This window comes from Acinonyx jubatus, chromosome B2 (assembly GCF_027475565.1).
Source record: "Acinonyx jubatus isolate Ajub_Pintada_27869175 chromosome B2, VMU_Ajub_asm_v1.0, whole genome shotgun sequence".
Classification (NCBI taxonomy): Eukaryota; Metazoa; Chordata; class Mammalia; order Carnivora; family Felidae; genus Acinonyx; species Acinonyx jubatus.
This window is the reverse complement of record NC_069385.1, coordinates 136,729,720-136,753,981: the sequence shown is the minus strand read 5'-3', so window position 1 is coordinate 136,753,981 and position 24,262 is coordinate 136,729,720. Positions and strand designations below refer to the sequence as shown.

The 24,262-nt window shown below is 44.0% G+C and overlaps 1 long non-coding RNA gene across 1 annotated transcript; it reads left to right on the top strand.

Annotated features, from left to right (window-relative positions):
• The first annotated feature begins 654 nt into the window (after nucleotides 1–654).
• Nucleotides 655–4,467, top strand: LOC128315438 (uncharacterized). The gene is made up of 2 exons (XR_008298185.1): nucleotides 655–1,018; nucleotides 3,458–4,467. It is a non-coding gene; the product is annotated as an uncharacterized LOC128315438 (long non-coding RNA).
• Nucleotides 4,468–24,262: the final 19,795 nt, after the last annotated feature.

Genomic DNA, 24,262 nt, shown 5'->3' with positions numbered 1-24,262 from the left:
GCCAACATTGAGATTGTTTTCAAGACTTCATTATTTTTATCCTTTTTAAGAAATCATTTATTTATGTTGAGAGAGAGAGAGAGAGAGCATGAACAGGGGAGGGGCAGAGAGAGAGGGAGAGAGGGAATCTCAAGCAGGTTATGTACTGTCAGCACAGAGCCTGATGCAGGGCGTGAACTCACGAACCACAAAATTATGACCTGAGTCGAAATCAACAGTCAGATGCTTAACCAACTGAGCCATCCAGGCGCCCAAGACTTCACTATGATGAGGCTACCGTTAGTCCACTTTGGCAAGTATTTATGCCAGATAGATCCTTGGAGGATTTTCTGACTTACATTTTTGACTTACATTTCTGATAAAGGTTGCCAAATTGCTCTACAGAGAAGTGGGGCCAGTTGACTCTCCCACTTTATAGTGACAACTGATGTGCTGTTCACCAACGATAACACTCGGTGTTAATCTCATTAACCTTGCCGATCCGATACTCACAAAGCTCACGTGGCTTTGCTTAGTTAAGTCAGGCTTCTTCTCATGTGCTTATGAATCACTTGTGTTTTTCTCTGAGTGCTATTTTTTGCCACATATAAATTAGGTTGTTCGTTCTTCGTTTATTGAATGCGGGGAGCTTCTCTTAAAGTCTGACTGCTAGCCCTCTGATTATGTACGTTTCAAGTACTGTTTCTAGATCTATTGTTTGTCACTTAATTTTGTTTATGGAATCTTTTGTCAGACAGAGATTTTATATGATAAAATCGAATGTGCCAATCTCTTCCTTTGTTGGGAAGCTCACATGTCTAATATTCTCTCATAAATCTTTTGTCCTATTGTCCCTGCTAGACTGACTGAAGCAGCAATGCACCTTTCGTTGAAAATAAATCATTCTAAATTTACAATGCAAATTTAAACTTGCCGCTGATGCCTTGACTAACAAAATCCATCTTTGGAGAGGAAAATAAAATTCTCCAATGAAAGTGCATACAGATCAGAGAAGTCTCCGGAAGGTCCAGAATAAATGGTGAGTATTTCAAATTGGACATTGTGATAGGATTGGGAATCTCATGTGAAAAAGCCCAGTAGACACTTTTCAAACTCCAGCTGCTCCTTACCCATATGTTCATGTCTTTCGGAGATGATTGTCTTTGCCAGCATTTGCTCAAGATTTAATAAATGACTGTTAATGCATAAATGATTGTTCAACCTTTGTTAGAAATCAACATCTTTGGACCAGCTTGCTGACTGCTTGAGGAAGTAGAACACAGGAAAACTGCGTTTTGTTGAGTAGGATTGGGACAGGTCAGGAACTTGGCTGCTATGGAAAAATTGAGGTCTTCAAAGGAAATCATGCCAGGTGGCCCAGGAAAGCCAGTAGCAAGCATAAAGGTTCAGGGTGCATAAGGTGATATAGGGGGATGAGTGGTAGGAGGTCACGGGAGGGGGAAAACATAGAGAAGAAAGGACTGAGAAAAATCCTTGAGAATTTCCTCTGCACACGTGGTTGGTGTTGTAATAGTCACTATCTGATTTCTCCCCTGCGTTGAGAGGGTCAATATCCCATCTGTATTTCCATCGCTAGCGATAAACACATAATAGGCATTCAGAGACTACTTGCAGGTTATTTTCACCTAAGTTTTGGCTCCAGTGGCAAACCTGGTTCTTTGCCGCTGGAACCATAATACTCACTGAGGCGATCAAAGTTAAGAATAAGATTTAGGTTTGGGCATTGCAGGGCTCTGGTACAATTGTTTGGTCTAAAAATGGAATTAGAAGGAAGATGCGCTGTTTGCTGTTGGAACCCAGTGCCCTTTTACGAACCTAATTTAGAAGTCTGAGAAGCCAGCCAGGGCTTTCAGTCCCAGTGGAACTTATCAGTTATGACAGGGATCAGCGGGGACTCTCCTCTCTCCAACTCATTGCCTCAAGACCAATGAAATGAAGACTGTCTCGGGACTAAAAATATTGTCTGAAATCAGGGGTAGTGAATAGGTAGTGAAACAAGAGACACCCATCACCTTTCTTTTGCAAGGCATTTGAGAAGGATGCAAGGGCACATATGCACAGATGAGAGATATTTTACATGCTTATATAATCAGCAAGCCTAGGCGTTGAAAAATCCTTACATACAAAGGATCCACACCTACAAGGGGATCCGAAAGGAAATCAGAGCTTAGTGCTGAGCTGAAATCGATGTGGCCGCTCCAGCAAGGTCATCCTGTGTAGAACACTGACTCTGGAAGCGGATCCTCTGGCTTCAACTCCCAACACTGTCACTTCCCAGCTCTGCCTGTGGACAAGTGGTTTAACCTTGGACGCCCTCTGTTTCCTTGTCTATAACAAGGACAAAGCAGTAACATCTGGCCATAGTGACGCTCCACGGACTCCAGGAGGGTCACACACAGCACTTTGCTGGCTTGTTCTCTATTCTCTGTTTTACTTTGGAAAGCTCAAGCTGTGCACGGTTTAGGTTTGCATCTGTGTGCCCTCCACCTGGATTTCTGCAAAGAGTCGATCTAATTACAGCATGTGTGCTTTAAGGCCAAAGGTGTCTTTGTACTTCCCAGCACGGTGTCCGGTGAAGATCCCGTTTTGGTACCCTTCCCCGGAGGTCTGAAATAAACATGCCTTAGGTTGAACAGGACACAGGAAGAGGAGAGGAGTCACTGATGCTTGACCACCTGGCAGGGTCACCTAACTGCTTTCTACACTTGACAGCTCTGGACGGGAATGCTCGGATGATTTTCGATTGATTTGTTTGTTACCTGCATAGGGAACTTCTGTGGCATAACTGTGTTCCATGCCATTATAGATAAGTACAAAAAATAATTCTCTGATTTGCAGTCACTCAGGTCTGTCATCATGCCTTCAATATCCCAGAGGAGATAGACAAAGGGACAACAACGACAACCGAACATTCAACATCTTTTGTCTAATAGTGTGCTTAGTGGTACACACAACCCTCTCAAAAATTGCAAAACAGTTTGAAATGCAGGGAGCCAAACCCTTGATTTCGGCTCAGGTCATGATCTCACGGTTCATGAGTTCGAGCCCCACATCCGGCTTTCCACTGGCAGCGTGGAGCCTGCTTGGCATTTTCTCTCTCTCCCCCTCTTTCTCTGCTCCTCCCCTGCTGTCTCTGTCTCCCAAAATAAATAAATAAACTTAAAAAAATTTTTAAAAATAAAATGCGGAGAAACTCAACAGGATGTTTTCTCATTCCTCAGAAATATTCATCACAGAATTCCTTTATGTAATGAGTTATTCTAGCACAATCAAAATAATATTGACTCACCCAAATTTATTATTCATAGCTTTCCGTAGTATTTCTGGGCCTGTGTGAAGATTCATTTTCATTACTACTGAACAACTCGAATTTCAGATCTTTTGCCTAGAATAGAACATGGTAAGTCTCCTAGATAGTTAGTATATATTTACAATGTTTTGTACCCTTCTTTTCAAGCCTGCGGACCAAACCCCGGATGAATAATGTGAAGTGAAGAGAAGACTCCCGGCCACTACTTTGACCCAGCCCATTTGTGTCCTCTGCACGACCGACAGATTAGTTGCCAACTATCTCCGGCCCCTTGCAGACATATCAAGAGGGTGGCTGTGATCACTTAATTAGAGGAGAACCAAGAGGGGAAAGCCCATGCTGGTTATCCAGGAATCATGTGATCAGCTATCATCAAACTCCCCAGGCTTTCTCTTCTGATGAAAATGTCAACCTCGGGAAGAAATGTCTGCCGCAGCTTCTTGAAACACAGAGGACAGAGGAATCTGGAGAAAGGTCTTTAAAAACTTTAACTCAAGATCATTGAGTATGAGCATCAGTGAGGATCTTGCAAAGGGCTATACGCTTTATAACATCTGCTCTCCTTCGCCGCTCTCACCTTCTTTACGCCTGAAGGTCATACCCATCAAAAACTCACCTATTCCATCTCCCCTGCTGCCACATCGTCCCTGTGAAACGTGTGAACAGGGTCTGGGACATAGTTGCACAGATTCAGAAGCACGGCTACCTTGCCTTTTCCCGTTCCCAGTGACTCTAGCCTCCGTCAGCGGACCCAGTGGAAATCATTTCCGTCCATTTTAAGCCATTCTCCACCACCTGCACGTGCAGTCAGGTAACTCACGTGCTGTAGATGTCTGACTTGCTCTGTGATGGGGGATGTGGCATGAGACTGCAGCATGTTTTTCTTCCTGGGCAGGAAACTGTCCCCGTCACACCACCGCAGGTGAGTAGAACAGGCACTAGGGAAGTATGCCTGTTTGGCCAGCAATCTGATGGGAAGATTCTGGTCTCCAAGAAGTGTTTCTTTGGAGCTAAGTAAGAAAAGAGGTATCCAAGATTGGAAACACTCAGGCATTCCTTAAGTTCTCTCTGATCATATATGTTAAATGTGTCCCTGAGAGGAGGCCATCTTTGTTAGAGGGGTTTTACAGTTTATAGTAAAGGCACCTTAATACAGATTTACTCCTTCGTCACTGGAAAAGAGACAACGCAAGTGTCTGATGGCCATTTCATTTCATTGTTTGTTGCATTCATGTATTCATTCATGAAAAGCATCCTATACTCATGGCTCTGGTTTATCATAGCGATGATACCGAGCAAAAGCAGCAGGGAAAAGGTTTGCATCAGTGGAGTCCAGAGAGTTCAGGCATGGGATTCTGCATCATTTCCCTTCTGGAACTAGATGGGTACACATAGAAATATGGGGACATATGTGATGTGTCTCTGCCCGGGGAGGCCCCTGTGAGTCTGGGGGGCTGGTCTCATAGGCATCTCCTGCTATGCATCCAGCCATGACAACAGAAACTCAGGGCCGTAAACAGAAAATCAGGTATATGTCATCAATCTTTTTTCTAATTTGTATTTATTTTTGAGAGAAAGAGAGACAGAGTGAGAGTCAGAGAGGGGTAGAGAAAGAGGAAGACATGGGATCCGAAGCAGGCTTCAGGCTCCAAGCTGTCAGCACAGAGCCCAATGCGGGGCTCGAATTTACGACCTGCGAGATCGTGACCTGAGCCGAAGTCAGACGCTTAAACGACTGAGCCACCCAGGCACCCCAGGAATCTTGATGCTTGTGAAAAGCAACCTGACAGGCTAGTGTGGCATGTCTCATCGCTGTAGGTGTAGGTAACAAAACCATCAGTCATTACATAAAGGGTACTCTGAGAGCCACATTCCCAAAAATCGGTCAAGAGGTCAATCATGATTCCCCATTTGGGGATTCAATGGTTGCGAGCACTGGGATTTAGAATTCTGTCCAGGTGACCCTAACATGCAGTTAAAGCTGAGAGGCACTGTCACCGGTGTCATGGGTAGTGTTTGAGGCGTGGAGAAACGTGGGAGCGCCGGTGCTCTAGGAGGCCACTGCCCTGGAGTGGGAGCAGCCTGGAGGGAGGACGCCATATTGGAGTTTCCCTCAATGGAACAGCCCCAAGGATTTGATGGAGGGTCTGCACTGAAGTTTGTGTTCCGTCTAAGCCTACACTGTGGTGAAGAACACAATTCTCTGAGCACCCCAGAGTGGTGCTGCACCCTGCTTCCGGAACAGTGACCTGCCTCCCAACTACCCCCAGCACAGGAGACCAGGAGGCCAGGAGACAACGCACCTTACAAACGATCCTTTCTCTGTGCAGCCATAATGATATTATTCTCGGCAACTGCCAGAGAGACTCCGGAAAGACCACGGTGACCAATGTCCTGAACTCTCCCCGTGCGGACCCAGCCTACTCATTAGTTTCCTCCCTCTAAATTCACTCTAAAGCTGAGTGCACGAGAGGAAAATTCCCAGCTGAGTGAAACAGGGTTCATTCCAAAGCTGTGTCAACCACCACCCTACCCGCTCTTTGTGCCGTTCAGCAATTCAGACAGTGCCACACAATTCTCCAAGCACGAAAGTTCATACACCGGCGCTCAAATGACAGCCCCGGAGGGGCCTGTCACTCCCCAGTGGCATTGAAATGGATCAGCCACTGACTCAGAGAATCAGCCTTAAGATTCTGTCCCTCCGGAGCCCGTTCTGGTGCCAGATACAGCTCACACGCCCAGCAGTTTGGTGGCTTCCTATTGCACCGATCGTCAAACCCAAAGTTTTCATCTCTGCGTGCAAGATCCTTCAAAATCTGGCCTTGCGTGCTCTCTGGCCCCATCCTGGCACACAGCCCCCCCCCCCCCCCCACACACACACCTCTGAAAGCCACACTCCAGTTGAAGACCTGACATTCTCCCTTTGATTCATTCTTGCCCGCTTAATTTCCACTCGTCGTGTCTGTGTTTAGCCACTGCCTCTTTCAGGAAGCCTTCCCCAATTCTCTAAGATTGGATCAGGTGACCCTCCCGATGCTTCAATAATTCCCCGTGCCTTTGTAACATTTGGGTCACTACGGTGAACTTTTCTGTGTCTGATAGGAGCTCATGTCTCCTATGAGGGCAGAGACCATGTCTGTCTTTTCCACATTGCATCCGTGGTACCTGGCCTACTCCTGGCTGATGGTAGGCGATGATAAATATTTATTGAATAAATGAGCGCAACATACCCTTACTGGTTATGTTAAAGCATCCCTAAGCACTCTGCCGGGATCACTGACTAAATTTAGGAGAAACATATGGAAATGGCACCCTATGAATTCAGCTTAAAGCTTTATTCTTCTTTCCAGTGAATATGGACTGTAGAAATGGGGAAACGGGTGCTCACTGGTACAGTTACTCTTCCTCCAAATAAATGGATTGGTGAAGCGCTGAGGAGACCTTCCTCTCTTACATAAATAAGACCTACCGTGGTCAATATGGCAAATGCAGGATGCACCACATAGTTGTTCGTTTGAAACTCAAGAGCAAAAGAACATCAGGCAAAATTTCATCATTATTTTTGCTACAGCAACAGCCCAGAAATCTTGAGGGGGGAAAAAAAGCCATACATAATAACATGAAAAGGCAATGGGCTGGATTTTTAAAAGAAATGACAAAAAAATAATAGAGATGAAAAATGACCGTGCTATACTAAATCCTTGGAGAATGGCTTTTATCATTCATTACTATTGCTATGGGGCTCGTGCACATACTTTTTAAACTTGACTAAATATTTGACTTTCCAAGGAGAAAGTATCTTTCATTCCCCCCCTCCCCTTATGTTATATCAAAAAGAGCTCGTATCAAAGAAAGCTGGATTAAACTGAAACATCAAACGGTAAGTTATACCTGCCTACAACACTGGGGTCGTTTGTCATTTATGAAAACATCGGCATTAATGATTTCAGAATCTTAAAGTCTCTGTTCTGGAAAAAAGTCATTCTATTCATGCAGAGCAAGTGCATTTTGGTACAGAAAAAAAGCAGGATACATTTCTTATTTATAGAAAAAGGCAAAGCTTTCCAGTGAAATGAACTAAAACCTAATATGCAATATTTAAGATGATTTATACAGGCTTTTATCATAGCATGCCCACTTTGGGTAAAGCTATGGCTTACCCTACCTATTCTTGACCCTTCCAGAACATAAATAATAACATTAGATCATATACCTAATGAACACTAAGTTATACATTCAACTGCTGGAAATGGGAATCAATCTCCAAAATGCCCCAGCGAGAATCACTCAGAATGCATTATATTGTGTCTGGCTTTTTGGATTCGTTGGTTCAAGGTTTATGTATTCTGGATATGAGTTAGTTGTCAATTACTTGTATTTCAAATACCTCGCCCATTCCTTGGCTTATCTTTTTAGTCTGTTAATAGTGACTTTTGGTAAGCACATTGTTTCAATTTTGTGTTAAAATTTATTGTGTTAAAATTTATTTATATTCTTTTATAGTCCATTACAAACTTGACCCAGCAACTGCGTTACTAGGAATTTATCCAAAGGATACAAAAATGTTGATTCGAAGGGGCACATGCACCCCCATGTTTAGAGCAGTTCTATCAACAACAGCCAAATTATGGAAAGATCCCAAATGTCCATCAACTGATGAACAGATTAAGAGGATGTGGTGTGTGTAGACAATGGAATAGTACTTGGCGATGAAAAGGAATGAAATCTTGCCATTTGCAGCAACCTGGATGGAACTGGAGGGTATTATGCTAAGCGAAACAGGTCAGAGAAAGGCAGATATCACGTGACTTCACTCATGTGGAACTTGAGAAACTTCACAGACGAACATAAGGGAAGGGAAGGAAAAATAATATTAAAAACGGGGGGGGGGGGAACCATAACAGACTCTTAAATACAGAGAACAAGCTGAGTGTTACTGGAGAGAAGGTAGGTGGGGGGATGGGTTAAATGGGGGATGGGCATTAAGGAGGGCACTTTTCGAGATGAGCACTGGGTGTCATAGGTAAGCGATGAATCACTGGGTTCTCCTCCTGAGATCACACTGTATGTTAATTAACTTGAGAATTAAAAAAAATTAAGGGGATTTTGATTTGACTTTATAATAAACGATTTGGGGGGAATTAATATATGACAGTAATTATCCTTCAATCCTTCACCAGAATACATCCCTCCACCTCTCTACATCTTTAATAACTCCCAACACATTGTATAGCTTTTTGGGTAGACGTCTTGCACATCTTTTGAGTCTAAGGCCATGGAATATGTAGAGTATTGGACACCTGGACAATATCTCTGATACTTTCTCTACGTGACAAGATTAATTTCAGAAGTGATTACAAAATTATCAGCACTCATAATCTAACCGATTTGTTCTTTAGTTTAAAAATCAACGAACAATTAAAAATAATAAATTTGCATTTCAAAACTAGTGTTCAAATTCGGGGCGCCTGGGTGGCTCAGTCGGTTAAGCGTCGACTTCCATTCAGGTCATGATCTCGCGGTCCGTGAGTTCAAGCCCCGCGTCGGGCTCTGTCCTGTCCGCTCAGAGCCTGGAGCCTGTTTCAGATTCTGTGTCTCCCCTGCCTCTCCCCTGCTCTCTCTCTCTCTCTCTCTCCCAAAAATAAATGAATGCTAAAAAAAATAAAAATAATCGTGTTCAAATTCCATAAAATAGTTCACTTATGAGGTAAAGTTTGCCCTTCTCCAAACAAAAGTACACCTTGCCGTTTGTGCTGTTTTCTTGTTTCCAGTTTTGAACACAAATCAAAACACCAGAATCACATACAAGACCTGTTTCTTTGTCTTCACCATCACGGGGCTATTACAGTCTTTATTTTGAATCTACAGCTCACATTCAGAAATAGACAGTATCCCAGGACTGGGAAACACAATCCTCCCCCAAAATGAGCTCCAACTATTCCGAGCAGGAAGGGACTTACTCTCCACAGGAAAAGCATCTCACTGAATCTGCACACAGAGTTGCTTGTCTTTGCCTTATTTAGAAATTCTGGATATATTCTGAATATAGCACATATCTTCTATTTTTCTGCTTGCCTTTCATTTTCTCAGTTGTGTGTTTTGATGAACATACGCTCCTATTTTTTGCTGTAATCCAACTTAATCTTTTTCACTTTTTCCCAGACAGGCTATTTGCATTTCACGTAGGAAATCTCTGCCTCATCTTCTGAAACCTTTGTTACCATATTTCATTTTAGTTAATAAGCTACCTGGAGTGGATTTTTGTCTCTGACACGAGAGAGGGGTCACCTTTGCTTTTCCAAGTGGACGTTAACTGACCCAGCACCACTCACTGAAACACTCAGCCTTCTCCACTCTGCCCTGTTGGTTTTGTCAAAATCTGGTGCTCGTATCCAGGTGAACTGTTTTAGAGTTCGGTTCTGTTCCATCGGATTGTCTGTCACTGCAACAGTCCCACACCTGCTCTTGTCATTTTATGTAAGTTTTGATGGTTGGTAGGGAGAATCCTCCCACTTTGTTCTTTAGACTGTTCTTGACTGCTTGTGACTTTCGAGATGAACAAATATATTTTAGAATCAGTGTGTGTTTAAGAGAAAATAAAAACAAAAGGAAATCAAACACACCCTCTTAGGCTTATGATTGCTTTGAATCTTCTTTCTTTCCATGAACTTTCTTTCGTGAAAAGAACCAGTGAAGTTTTATCTCCGGATTTGGGAAGTAGGATACATGTTGTATTTTTCCAGAATCCTGAGAAATGGAAATCCAACAACCTCCTATTTTCAATATTTATTTTCTAGCAAAATCTTTTACATCTCAGTTTGGGAACGGTTTCTAGCAAGCTTCTTAAGTAAATTGTGTTCGGAAGACAAACGAGATGCTTTGTTATCCCAAGCAGTGAGACATAGCCCAATGCTTTGAACACAGGAGGGAAATCAACAAGTCAGGATCCATCACGTCAAGTGCGATTCCTGGGCAGAGGAAGGGGCCTTTGTGTGATAATCCATTTTTCAGTCTTTAGCTTTGTCAAAGCATATAAGGCAAATCATATAATTTAATAAATGTCAATTACAGTAAGTTTGTTTAAATATTAAAAACAATGTTGTATAATTATTATATGATATAACTATGGTTCATAAAAATTTTTGAATTATATAGGAGAACTGGATGTGATCCTGGCAAGTTATAAATGCTCTCCAGGCCTCAGCTTCTCACCTGTACAATGGGAGCGTTCAGGTGACCTCCGAAGTCCCTTCTAGAACTAACATCCCGTTCTCCTACCTTACATCTCCCTTCATCGTACAAAAAACAATAGCACCGTTGTTATACCATGGATACAGTGTAGCATTTCACCTCTAGCCTTTTATTATTTCAAAGAAAATTTCAATGTTTTGTATGTCAAAAAAAACTTAAGGGAATCTTCAAAAAGACCTCTGACAACATTGGAAAATCCATATAAAATATAACGTGATACAGACATCCAGCTGCAAGACGAGTAAGTTTTGGAGATCTAACATACTGCATGGGGACGATAGCTAACAATACTGTATTGTATACTTGAAACTTGCTAAGAGAGTAGATCTTAAAAGTTCTGAAGAAGAAGAAGAAGAAGAAGAAGAAGAAGAAGAAGAAGGATAGGGAGGGGGAGCAGAGAGGGAGAAGGAGAAAGAGAAAGAGAAGAAGAGGAAGGGGAGGTGGAAAAGGAGGAGGAGGGAGGGGTGAGGGAGGAGGAGAAAAAGGAAAGAAATGGTAACTTTGTGAGGTCATGAATGTGTTAACTAACCTTAGTGTGGTAATCCTTTCAAAGTATGCATGTATATCAAATCATCACACTGTGTACCTTAAACTTACATGATGGTCTATGCCAATCATGTCTCAATAAATCGGGAGGGAAAAAGAATGTAGCATAATGTTGAAACTACTCAGGTTCAGATGGCTTTTATGTAATATGGGATATGGTTTCGGGGGATCACTAGAATAGAAGTAAAGATTGATGCAAGTAAGAGGTATCCATGCGTAGACTCCAGTGAAACCTAAGTGCATCATCAGTGAGACTAAATATCCCTGAAATCTTGCCCTCCAGCTCACTTTCCCAGGCACCTATTTTTTTCCAGCTGGGAAACATCAGATATACTTAATAAGACCTAAGCCCATCCCCTAAAGTATTTTTAATTCTAACTTTCTCTAGGACCAGACATGGATCTTATATTCTTTTAGTTTTTCATGTTTTTCCCCTAAGTCTGCTCATACATTAGTTATGAATATGGCAAAAGGCTATATTCTCAGCTAAATTAACCCCCCATTATTCAGGTCTCTGAGTCAAGAGCAAGATCACTAATTTGATCGAAATGAAAATGTTAATTGAGTTACTGCTCTGCACTTGGCATAGAAAAATGGAAGAAGGTCAGCCAGCCATCCTTAAATGTAGTGAAGACCCGCTTTGTGTTACAGCCAAGGAACCCTGACTTCACCTAAGTGTTTACGTGATTGAAAAACCCACGCCACCCTCGCCCTCCAGGTACACGTCCTAGAAAAAGATCATGGCACCGAGGCTCATCTCTTAGCTGGCCAGGGATCTAAGGGTGTTTTGCTCCCAGGAAAGCATAGGGACCCCTTACAAAGGAGGTGCCTCATCAAGGGTGAGCATCCGAGCACATGTTCTCCTTCTACTTAATTTTAAAGCCAATCACCGATTCTATGAGATGTTTCCTCCTAGAACTTTTAATTAACTATTTATAATCAATTCTTGGCTATGGGGGTTCAATATTGTTAGAACTGAGAACAGAAACGTATGTCTTGTCTATCAGACTGTCACATAAGAGCATGGTGGCAGAAAGGATAAACTTTATATCACTTTGATGTTACTTCCATGGGATGCTCCAAAGGAAAAATCAAAAACAAGACAGAAGAAGAAGGATGTGCTTACGATTAAACTTGGGGAAAAGGAAATCACTTATGATTCGATGAAGTTCAAGTAACCATCTGATTACAAAAGCTAATACAAAAGATGTGCTGATCTTTTTGTAATGTCTCATTTATTCACATGGCACCTATTTGAAGACAATCTGTTAGTTGACTTGATTGGAAGAATGTTCAGGAGCAGGAATCACTTTTAGCTGCAGGTTTTTTTTTTTTCTAATGGCATTAGTTTAAGGGTGTTTTTTTTAAAGAAGTGTTTTATTATATTTGAGAATCAAATGGTTGAGCAGGCTATCCCAAATTTTCCATTTCAACACTGTTCAGTTTCCAGTGATGAAAAGCAAAATTGCAGTTGAAATAAAATGCTGTTATTTGTTTTATGCCTTACAAAGTGTGGGTGATTATGAGACCATGGTCTTAGCATGTTAGAGAAATCAGAGTGTTTGAAAAACTTATATAAAATATATATACATAAGTTTTTTATATGTAAGTAAATATGTACATATATACATTAGAGATGCCAAGGGTCTCTCATAAATAACGTATCACTAGGTCAGGCAATATTCGAGTACTTCAAGTACCTTTAGAAATATTATTTTAGTTTTTTCTTCACACAAACACTATCAAGTAAGTATTGTTATCCTCCTTTGCTGAGGCTCAGAGAGATTAAGCCGATTTTCCAAATCTCCCAGTTGGTATGTAACAGATCAGGACCTCAAACCCAAGGCCTCAGATTCTGGGTGGCATAACTTACATGAAATAAACTCTGCATTTTCTTCTGAGTTTTCTTCTGCCCTTCTTGTGTGGATATGGTGGAGGAACTCGGGACACATTATGTATAGACAGATAATTGTGTTGTCTCTGACCAGTGGCAGAGCTAAACAGAAGCTAGCGAGAAGGTGGAGAGGTCTCGAGAACGGCCCTGGGAATGTGGGAGGGAAATATTCCATAATGTAACATTATTCTCAACACATTCATATTTGGATCTCCTTTAAGCTCGGAGCTAGCCTGTTTAAACACATTTGTTTTGTATTTGATCGTGAGACTGATTACTTTTCTTTAAAGTTCTGATAGGAGATTTGGACATTGGGATTTGAAACTTGGAGAAAACTACGTTACTTTTGTTTATGAGCTTTCTGAAACACTGCATGCAAATTTCCATGGCTAACTGGTTAAGAATAAAAGGAGGACGAATGCATCGGTGGTGGACAATTCTGTTTGCCCATGTGTGTGTGTTTTGTGAGGGTGGTTTGTGTGCCTGTGGAATGCGTGTGTGGGGGGGTGTGGTGTGGCATATACACGTGTGTCTGTATGTGTGAGTGTGGTGTGTGTGTGTATGTTGTGTGAGAGAGTGTGTGTGGTATATACATGTGCGTATCTGTGTCTGTGTGGGACTGGTGTGTGGGTGTGTGTGTATGTGTGTACCTGCCTGTGTCTGATGTGTTGGGGATACTTGGCCCTCAGGGAAGGAGGTAGTCAGATGGTTCCCTGGGAGGTGATTGGTGGCAACCCCGAACTTCAAAAGCCAGGCAACAAATTAAGGAGGACAGTTGGCACACGGCTAAGGGGACCCAGAAAGCTCAGTAAGGGACAGCCAGGGTGAGGCCCTCAGTTTCCTTTGCTGCCTTCGCTTCACAGGTAGGAATGGTCTCAAGGACGCTTAAGGAGGAAGTCAACTGGATGAGATACGTTGATCCTGGTGACCAGTGGGGATGACGGGGTCACACTCAGACTATCCTCAGCCTATGTCTGCCAGGCCATCAGAAAGTCACATTCTCTTGACAGCAAAGAGGGCCCTGGGACAGCTTCCTAGAGTCTCGTCAAACATAAGCCAATGAAATGTAGTCGAAGTAAAAATCATGGCCGACGGTAGCTGGATGCCGTCTGGTGGGATAGCCCATTCTGTGCCAGGTCCTTTGGTCATCCACGTACCTACCCTGCAAGGTAGGACTCACTGTTCCTCATGCAGGGTGGCAAAGTGTCAAAGAAGGGAAGGGACACGATCTTGGCCACAGAGCGGTTTCGGGCTAGAGCAGGAGCAGAGGGGACACTGGGTCTGCAGGCTAACTCGTTCTCTTTCACTCCAAACTTACTCAGAGCTCACTGAGAGGTTTACAGATGAGAAATCATGTCCAAATTGGGTCTCCCCAAAAGCAGAGTCTGTGGGAACACATGCTGATACAGGCAGAAAACATCAATATTCCATTTCCGGAAAAGCGTTTTGCTGGACCAGAGGTGAGCATCTGGTTCTTCTGCGGCTTGACTAAAAAATCAGCGGATAGGAGGGGAAAGTAATGGAGAAGGAGGTGTGTGGGTATGATCAAGTGAGGGTTCTCCTTGCCTCTAAAAGGATACTGCGCTGGTGGTTGATTCTGCAGGGAAACCTGCTTTGGCAAAGTTCAGCTGACCACATGGGACTGGACCAAAAAGGAAGCAGCCATTTGCTGATTCTCAAGAGGGCTTTGGCGGCCCTCAGGAGGATGAGGCAGGGCTGCATATGCTGAGAGCTACGGCCTGGGGCAACCCATCCAAGCTGGACTGCGTTCTGGTCAGAAGCCAATTTATAAAGGAGGCCACCAACCCAGGGAGCCCGTTTGAGGCCCACAGTGAAAATGTCTGCCATGGCTATGCCTGGCCTCCCAGCTACCTGTATTCGGGTATCTCTTCTAAACAGTAACAGAGGGATAGTGGAGAATTATCCACGGGGAGGAATGAGGAGGGGCACCAGAAGACCTCACAGATGCAAAATGCCCGCTTGAAACCTGTTTCTACCCAATTTTACCCAATTTACCCAATGAGGTTCCATTGAGAAGACTTTTGCTGGCATGCTTTCCATGAGCATCACTGACCAACCTGATTTCTACGGCCTCACCGTTCAAAGTGTGGCCCTCAGACCAGCAGCATCTACAGCATCTGGGAACTTGTTAAAATGCAGAAATTCAGCCCTATCCCAGACCCGCTGAACCAGAATCTTCACTTTAACACGCTGCCAGGTGCTTGCGTCTGCATCATGAAGTTCTTGAAGCATGGGCCTATTGGTCACTGGGGGTCTGCCCCGTGTGAGCAAGAGTTCAGGAAGAAAAACAAAACATGGTTGCAATGGCTAGATCTACACACAATAGTTGCCATCAGAAACGAAATCTCTCGGGGTGCCCGGGTAGCTCAGTCAGTTGAGCGTCCGACTCTTGATCTCAGCTCAGGTCACAATCTCATGGTTCATGGGTTCAAACCTGGTTTGTGGCTTCAAACCCTGCACCAGGCTCTGTGCTGATGGCATGGAGCTCGCTTGGTATTCTCTCTGTCTCTCTCCCTCTCTACCCCTTCCCCCACTCATTCCCTCTCTCTCTCTCAAAAATAAGTAAACTTTAAAAAAAAGAAATCTCTCAAACTGTGCTTAACCCAGTACTTTCCAAAAGTATTTAACGCAGACTTCCTTTGTTTTAGTAGATGAAAGACGTATGGACATCTCGCGGGACACTACTGTTGGTTCCTGTGAGAGATCTCCCGCTAGAAGTTGATGGGGGTGCCGATGGATGGTGAAGATTTTGGTTGTGCACAACTCTGAGGATAGAAACAGGGGAAGAAGTCTATGGGGGCGTCCAGATGCCATTTCAGAAGCGAATTAGAAGGAAGACAGAAGGTACAAAAGCATTACAGCGTGAAGGGTAACGGCACAACCATGCACCTGCCAGGTGATGTCAGGCAAGGATTTTCGTCTCTAGGAAACTCAGTTTTCTGCTTTGCAAAATGGGGATAATCATAGACCCTGATTCAACGGCAACGTTTCCTTTAGATAATGTTCAGGAGAAATGAGCATGTAGCAAGTGCTCAATAAATATTATTATTATCATCTTATTATCCAGGTGGTAAAACGGTAAAAAGATTGTAAGATCTTATAACTTTCCTACACTTTTAGTTTTGTTTCCCCATGTCTGTTTCCTCAAAGGGATTCACAATAAAACTCTTAAAGTGTGCACCATCTGTGTGGTAGTCTTCAGGTACAGCAAGAAGTTGGAATATTTGTGCGAACACCTTCCTTTTAGGCAGTCAGTCTTGGGAGAAAGAGAACACGCAGGGACAGAGCGGCCACTGGCCGCCAGCAGGAAGAGACAGAAGCCCGCCGAGGCCCTGCACCCGGGGCTGGGACGGGAGAGCGTGGGTAAGGAGAAGACCACAGAATGAGAGGTGGACCTGGTGTTGTAGCAATGAGAAGCTCTTGGGAATTCCCTGATGCCTTTAAATGTTTTAAAAAATCTTGGGGCAGCTGGGTGGCTCAGTTGGTTAAGCATCTGGCTCTTGATTTTGACTCAGGTCATGATTTCATAGTTCATGAGATTGAGCCCCACATTGGAGTCTGTGCACACAGCACAGAGCCTGCTTGGGACTCTCTCTCTCTCTGCCTTTCCCTTCCCCTCTCGAAATAAATAAATAAATAGACATGTAAAAAATGTTTAGTACATCTTAAAAACACTTCAGTTAAGAGAACTGAATCCATGCTGTGGAAGGGATTCTTCTCTAAGATAGTAGTTTGTAGGTAATGGGAGTCCCAGCTTCAGCTTCAGCTTTGTGGAATCACCAGGATTAAGAAATGTCTGAGCATTTGTGGTGGATGGGTGGGGAGGCCCCCCTGAGAGCCTACTTGCGTGTGGGAGTAAGCAAAGAACTTGTGGACTCGATCTCACCCAATAAACCCGACCCACTTATAAAGTCTCAACGTAACAAGGATCTCCCCGGGCTGGGTCTAATGGAGATGGTCTGAATCTTAGGAAGGGATGGGATTGGGGTAAAAACTAAAGATTTTATAGCACATCATGGTAAGGGGTTCGGTCACTCTCCTACAAAGCGTATGCCCTCTTCACCTGGCTCCTGCCCCTTAGGGACTTCAGCTTTCTAGCAATGGGGGTCGAGGGGTCCAGAGCATCTCCAGACACAGTGAAATCCACAGAAGTGGCAGCCATGTCCACATAGGCAACTCTCCCTAGGAACAGTGGCTCTACCCAGGTGATGCCAGGAGGTTCTACAGCTGCCACACGGTAACAGTTTGGAAGCACCTGTGCAGCCCCTTTGGGAAACACTGTCAGGCAGTTTTAGAGAAAATACTGTAGAGGGCTTAGACCCTGCAGCAGCAGGGAGCAGCGAGAGTCCGCAAAATATGGGTTCTTACTGCCAAGCTACCTTTTTTTTTCTTTTCTGGAAAAGGGCTAAGTTAGCCTCAGACAACTCGAGAGTTGTCATGCCTCAAGAGAAGGTAAAATGGCACACACACAGGAAAATGCAGTTCTACAAGAGGCCGATTACAAATAAAGAAGGGTCCGGAGAATGGTTCAAATCCTTACCTATCACACTGACTTACCTCTAGTTCATTCAGAGTCAGCCTCAGGGTGCTCCTGGAAGACCCTTCACATTCCTCTCCCCGTGTTTCCCTCTTTCCGCCCCACTTCCCTCCTCTCAGTGTCCTGGTTCCATCTGGCAGGTGCCCTTTGCCATGAAGGTTGCGAGGATTTCATGCCTGGCTCCGTTCTGGAGGATGACGGTAACGGTGACTTCACAGAGCCACACAAGGTGCTCCAGTTTCTTTCAAGGGGCTCATCCACAGCATAGGAACCACCTGGTTTCTTGTTAGAGATTCTTTTTTTTTGAAAGAGAGGGAGAGAATGCACAAGTCGGGGAGAGGGCAGAGGGAGAGAATCTTGAACAAGCTTCACGCCCAGCGCAGAGCCCGCCGTGGGGGTTGATCCCACAACCCTGGGATCATAAACTGAAGTCAAGAGTCTGATGCTCAACGCACCGGGCCGCCCAGGTGCCCCTACAATAGAGATTCGGAGTCAGTAGCTGTGGGTAGGGCCTGAGATTCTGCATTTCTGACAAGCATTCAAGTGATGCTAATTTGTAGTCCACACTTGGAGCAAAAAGGATCCAAAAGACGACAAAATTGTTTCTCTTGCTGACGTCGATTGCCATGTGTAGCATAACTTCAGACTGCCAGGGGACAAAAGGAGCAAAAGGGATGAAGAAGACTGGACACAGCATCCCGCCGTATGCAGGGAGAGACACAGCAAACGTGAAGTAATGTTCAGGTTCAACTGCTGTGTTGTTCTCCTGCTAACGGTGCTTCCCTGACCGGTGGTGTAAGCATGAAACTCATCACTCAGAGCAGGGGCAGAAAGCCCGTCCTGCTTTGATGCTGGGCCCTGTGCTTCCACAGCCTGTCTGGGGCTAGTTCCTCTGGCGCCCCGCCTTCCGCGAGCCCTACACCAGCTCTGCCTAATCAAGCCTGTATTCGAGTCCACATGCAAATGCCACAAATCTCATCTTCCATATTTGCCACCGTTGGGATCGCAATCTTTGAAATCAAGCCTTCGCTCACTGCATTTCCATTGATTTGGGGTTTCTTGCCCATAATTGTTATGAACAGGACCATCGATGCCATCGTTAAAGGTACGACTCTCCCGTAGTGTAAAAGCACGCACTAAAAGAGAAGAGAGAAGCCTGATAGAGAACGACTGCGCAAAAGGCCCATTCATGACTACACAAGCCCTCCTGTTTCTAGGTGTTTACAATGTGGTTATTTCCCATCCCTCAACATAAAACTGCTACGTCCCAGGAGCGCCTGGGTAGCTCGGTCCGTTGAGCGTCTGACTTCGGCTCAGGTCACGATCTCACGGTTTGTGAGTTCGAGCCCCGCACCGGGCTCTGGGCTGACAGCTTGGAGCCTGGACCCTGCTTCGGATTCTGGGTCTCCCTCTCACTCTCTACCCCTCCCCTGCTTGTGTTCACTCTCTCGCACTCTCAAAAATAAAGAACAAACATTAAAAAAAAATGCTACGTCCCAAAGCAATTAGGGTTCCAAAATCTGTCTACTTTCCACCTTATTAGGCTGTTGTTGTTTGGCCATACTTCACTTTTTGATTCACTCACGTGTAAGTTACGTCAACACAGAGCATGAGAAGTGATGGCGGAGGAACCCTGGGTTCTAGGAAACAAGATATTGGGGTTTTGAGTTTTAATCTGCATATAATCACTTGAACATGAGGTGAGGAAGGGTTGATGACATTTCATTGATTATAGATACTTGGGACGTAACGGAGTGAGACGCGAAAAGCAAATTGGCTTCACTCCGTAGGAGTACTATTGATTATAGTTTATGCTCAGTTACCCAGGAGCTCAATAGTAACTAGGCCCACACTTATGGACATGTGCACATAGCACTAAATGTTAGGTTCGGGGGTGCGTTTTCTTTGATTCACATAGTCGACTATGTGCAAGTGTGTGTCGTGAGCCTGAAGTAGTGAGACTCGTGCCGCAGACACAGGAGACACATTTCACAGGCCCAGTGCCCTCGTTCCTTGGACAGCCTTTTCAATTACTCAATCCACCGCCTGGATTCATGGTGATTGTCGTATTGCCCTTAGGAACATGGCCCGAATGCCCACACCAACGTCCCATTTCACTGTGGGACTCTGCCATTGTTTTTTGTTCCTTCCTGTCTATAGCCATGACCTTGGGGCCTTGGAATGTCCCGGCTCCCACTCCTGGCTTCCTGCTAATTCATCTGTCAGTTCTTTGCTGAGGATGCTCGCCCCGCCGCCTTCTCTTCCTTTCCTCTCTCAAAGTCTGGATTAAATGCTCCTCTTACATGCTTCTGACACTTGATAATTCCTCTATTTGAAAATTTTTCACCTGCGTTGACGTTACTTGTTTGCATATCTGTGTTCCTTTCCAGACACAAGCTCCCGAGGAGAAGGGAGTTAATTGTATTCATGTTGTACCCTCTGTGCTTAGCATACTGCATGGTGCTTAATAAGACCCAGGAAATCTTTCTTGAATGAATGAGCAAGTCCCTCTCTGCTGCTCAGCCCCACGCAGGGGGGCAAGAAGCACTTCCTGCCACAGAGGAGAATGGAAGGCAGGCTAGTTGGAATAAGTCATTTTCAGGACAACTATGATTAATATCCAAGACCATGCTAAAACTTAGCTGGTCAATTTTTTTTTTTTTTTTTTTTTGCTTTATAAATCAACATCAGGCTGGCTATAACCACGGTCCATTTGGTGTAATGAAATCCCTCACTGTTGTTTCACTGTGAGTTTTTAAGCATAAGAGTCAACTAAAATGCCTCTACTTTATATTAAAATTCCAGGGTAGATTGGTACACACTAAAAACACATTCAAAATTAATTTCATAGTTAAAGAACAGGGTTAGTTAAAAGCTTATGGGTCCAGAGTTTCTTTTTATTCCCCTGATGTCCTCATAAAGCATCATCATAGAATTCAGTCTGTAGTAAGTTCCCAGTAAATGTGAGCTGTTATCTTCATAACCTCTTCCTTAATCTTCCTCCCCAATTCACTCCTTCCTCTTTAAGCCCTGGCCTTAGGAAAATTGACTTCCAACTCCAAAGAGGATGGAAGACAGAACGCTGAGATTTAATTCATTTCTGAAAGGGGGCAGAGGCTCCCTCCTCTCCTGTACGTACGGAGCTTTGTTCCTTCTCCTTAAGCTTCAGCTCAATTCAACAAGGGGGTGTTTGTACATCCTTTTGTGCCCAGAACTGCATTGGGAAAGTCTAGCACAGCCACTGCGGTGATTAGAAAAATCTATGATGCTGCCAGTTCCTTCGCAGCTTCAAAGTCTATAGAATTACTCCCTTAGGGACTGGCACTAAGTGTTCCCATAAACTCATGTTCTTACCACTGGTTTCCATGCCCTTAGGTAAGCTCTAACGCCTCATCTCTGATCACCTCATTCTCTCGTTGGTTCCAGAATAGAAAGCGTGCACCCCTGGGAATATACACTCACTGCTAATACATTGATCTCCACAGCCTACTAGAGAAGAACCCGTAACATATACACAATACACATACAGGCTATTAGAGAAACTTTGCAAAGTATAACTTAACCTCATGAATTCAACAACAACCACAGCAGACTCCGAGAAGCCTGAAACGGTCTATTACACCATAAAGGAACAGTTAGTCATATTCATTTGGTTCTTCTGCAGCCTATTTTGAAAATCAAATATATATTGAAAGTGAAAGCTTCAGTTTAAACTCACACAGAAAATAAATCCTAAGGCATGCCTGGAATTCATTTCCCTAATTTCTCCTGCTGTGGTTAGCTATCGTGGGGGTGGCCAGATGGGAATTAACGTCACTGAGGAGTTTGCAATGCTTTTGCACAGCGAGGTGAGCTAAGGATACAACTTTATCTTGGGTGTCAGATTCCTTTGTGGACTTGATAAGCCCTTTAAACTTACATAAATATCAGCACCCATTTGCATGGGAACAAAACAGGATCAGCAGGAGAAGGGAAAAGACCATTAGGGTTCTACCTGGTAGAACTTGCTGAATTTATGATTGCTGCAGATCCTAGTTTATATGTGCTAACATAGGTGGTGAGAGTGGGGGAAGAGTGTACATATAATTTTTGTCAGTACAGCATTGTCTGTTTTGTGTTTGTGCATACACAAGTTATCCCTAACATGTTGATGGAAATGCACAATGGGCGGAGGCTCCTTCACAATAGATAAAATGGCAAGTGACAAAAACAGAACAGTGGGGATCAGGAGTCTCCGGAGAGGAGAAGATTGATGGAGAAAGCAGGAAATGTGAACCTGAAAAAAAAAAAAAAGAGAGAGAGAAAAGAGAAAATGATCCATTCAAACAAAAACAAAAACCATAGTAGTATAACAACAGTTAATAGATACTAAACTAATCTGTAGCCTGTGATGGTTAAAGAGAAAGCAGAGGGATGTCTTCTGGAACTTGGTGCTGGTTGGGAGTTAGACATGAGAAGAATGGAGAGGCGATAAAGCAAGAACTCAAGTCTAAAGGGCAGCTATATGTGTGGGGCAGGGTCACTAGATTTGGATAAATCTCCTTGAAAAAAAATGTCATCAAGAACTGGGACCAAGAAAAAGTGCTGAATCAGCCTGAGGTGGAACCATGCAGACTAGGACAAGAGAGAATTATGTCTGGGATGCATGACTGAGCTGAGTGTTCCTCATCATAGTTCCTACCAAGAATGGCACGTGAGCAGCTCACCAAGACAGGAAATATGTGCCAGCCTGTGGCACTTGCTGGGGTACAATGAAAAATAGTAGTTTCCTGCCCACAATGGCTCAGAAAATGGGGGAGACACAAGTACTTACATAATCACAATATAAGGTAAGTATTTTAAAATATACTCATGCAGAGAATTATGCCAGCCTCTTCAGGCATCTACTACCCTTCTGGTTTCTAAAATTCTTTCTTTTGGGGTGCCTGGGTGGCTCCATCGGTTGAGCGTCTGACTTCGGCTCAGGTTATGATTTCACAGCTCGTGAGTTCAAGCCCCGCGTCGGGCTCTGTGCTCACAGCTCGGAGCCTGGAGCGTGCTTCGGATTCTGTGTCTCCCTCTGTCTCTGCCCCTAACCCACTCGCATTCTGTCTCTGTCTCTCTCAAAAATAAATAAACATTAAAAAAAATGAAAATTCTTTCTTTTCCCAAAGAGGAAAAGGTGGCATCTGAGACTTTCTCAATTTAAGGGAAAATCATCCAACTCACACTCTGTCTCCAGCCATATTTATATTGTTGTGATTTTCATTTGAAACTGTGGAATAAAATGTCTCTTGTCATTTAAAGGAGTGCCATCCCTCTGTAGGAAGGTAGGAAAGGTTGGGAGAAGTAGGAGAATATGAGGTGAGCCTTCATGGTATCTCTAAAATCCTACTGTTGGTTGTCAGGCAACATTCAACCCACTTGCTTCCTTGTTGGCAGAGCTCCAAATTTGGTTTGGCATCTACTTTTCTTTCACATGAATCAGGAAGGCGGATTCAACCCCAGCCTGGCTCCGGAGGCAAATCCTAACCCACCTAAGCCAACCACGATGGCCCTAATCCTCTGCCTGTGGATTGTTTAAGACTGAGCTGTGGTCCATTGTGACCAGTGAGATTGGAGAGAAAATCTTCTGGGGGACTTCTGGGAAAGATTCCCTCACTTTAAAAGAGAGATCCTTGAAGACAAGGTCTCCTTCCTCCGGATACGGTTATGTCCGTGCATGATGTGTGAAGAGGTAGCACCATCTTCAACCATGGAGAGAGCTAAGCCAAGAGCTGGGATGGTACATCCTATTGGCAAATAGGATCTAGATCCTTGATGGACACTTTTCGAACAAGTGAATTTAGCCATTTTGGATGTTTTCTTTTGCAGAATACAAAATTTCCAACTTTCAGTTGGTTTTGTCTTGGTTTGCAGCCAAAAGCATTTTGACTAAGACACATGTTATTGTCTACAAATGTCTCAGAAGATTATTCTACTTCAGTCACGTGGGTGCCTGGTGAGGTCATGTAGGAGGCATAGTTGTTTCCTCCTCTTCCCATTCTAGATTACTCCTCTTGCCTCCGGACATGGTTGAAGGCTTATTCTTACAGCTCCTGATCTGTGCCAAGGATTGTTGCCCAAGCTTTTGCTGATGAATCCTGGAAACAAGAACCAACTTACGTGGGGACTGTCTTTTCACTGCTTTACTTCCCGTGAAGACCAATGCTTCACCTCCCATCCACCTTGACTCCGGAACCTAAAGATGCAGGGCTCATTGCCACTGCCTAGCTTCTCCCAGGCACTCTTGGCAAGGAATTCTTCCCTCCAGCCTGCCACAACATGGTAATAAGGCTGTGGCTCCCTCCCCAGACAGATCACTCAGGAAAAGGCAAGGGGGTATGTATGTGTACATGCTCCAAAACTCCATGAAGAAGTGAGAGGGAGGGATAGCAGCATGTGGGAGACATCTGGCAAGGTGAAAATGAATGGAATAGAGATCAGAAAGGTTGTAAACAGGGGAAGCCCAAACGACACAGAATTCAATTCAAAACCTTCATCCTTGAACACAGGTGGTTATGATGATTAAACCATATTAGCGAAAATCATCAGTTTCCTAGTTTTAGATGCAAGAGGATCACAGAGTGAGAAACGAACAATTTTTATTTGTTTGTATAAGAGTAATACAAGATTCCACTGTGTATATATATATATCACATCTCCTTTCTCCGTTCATCTATTG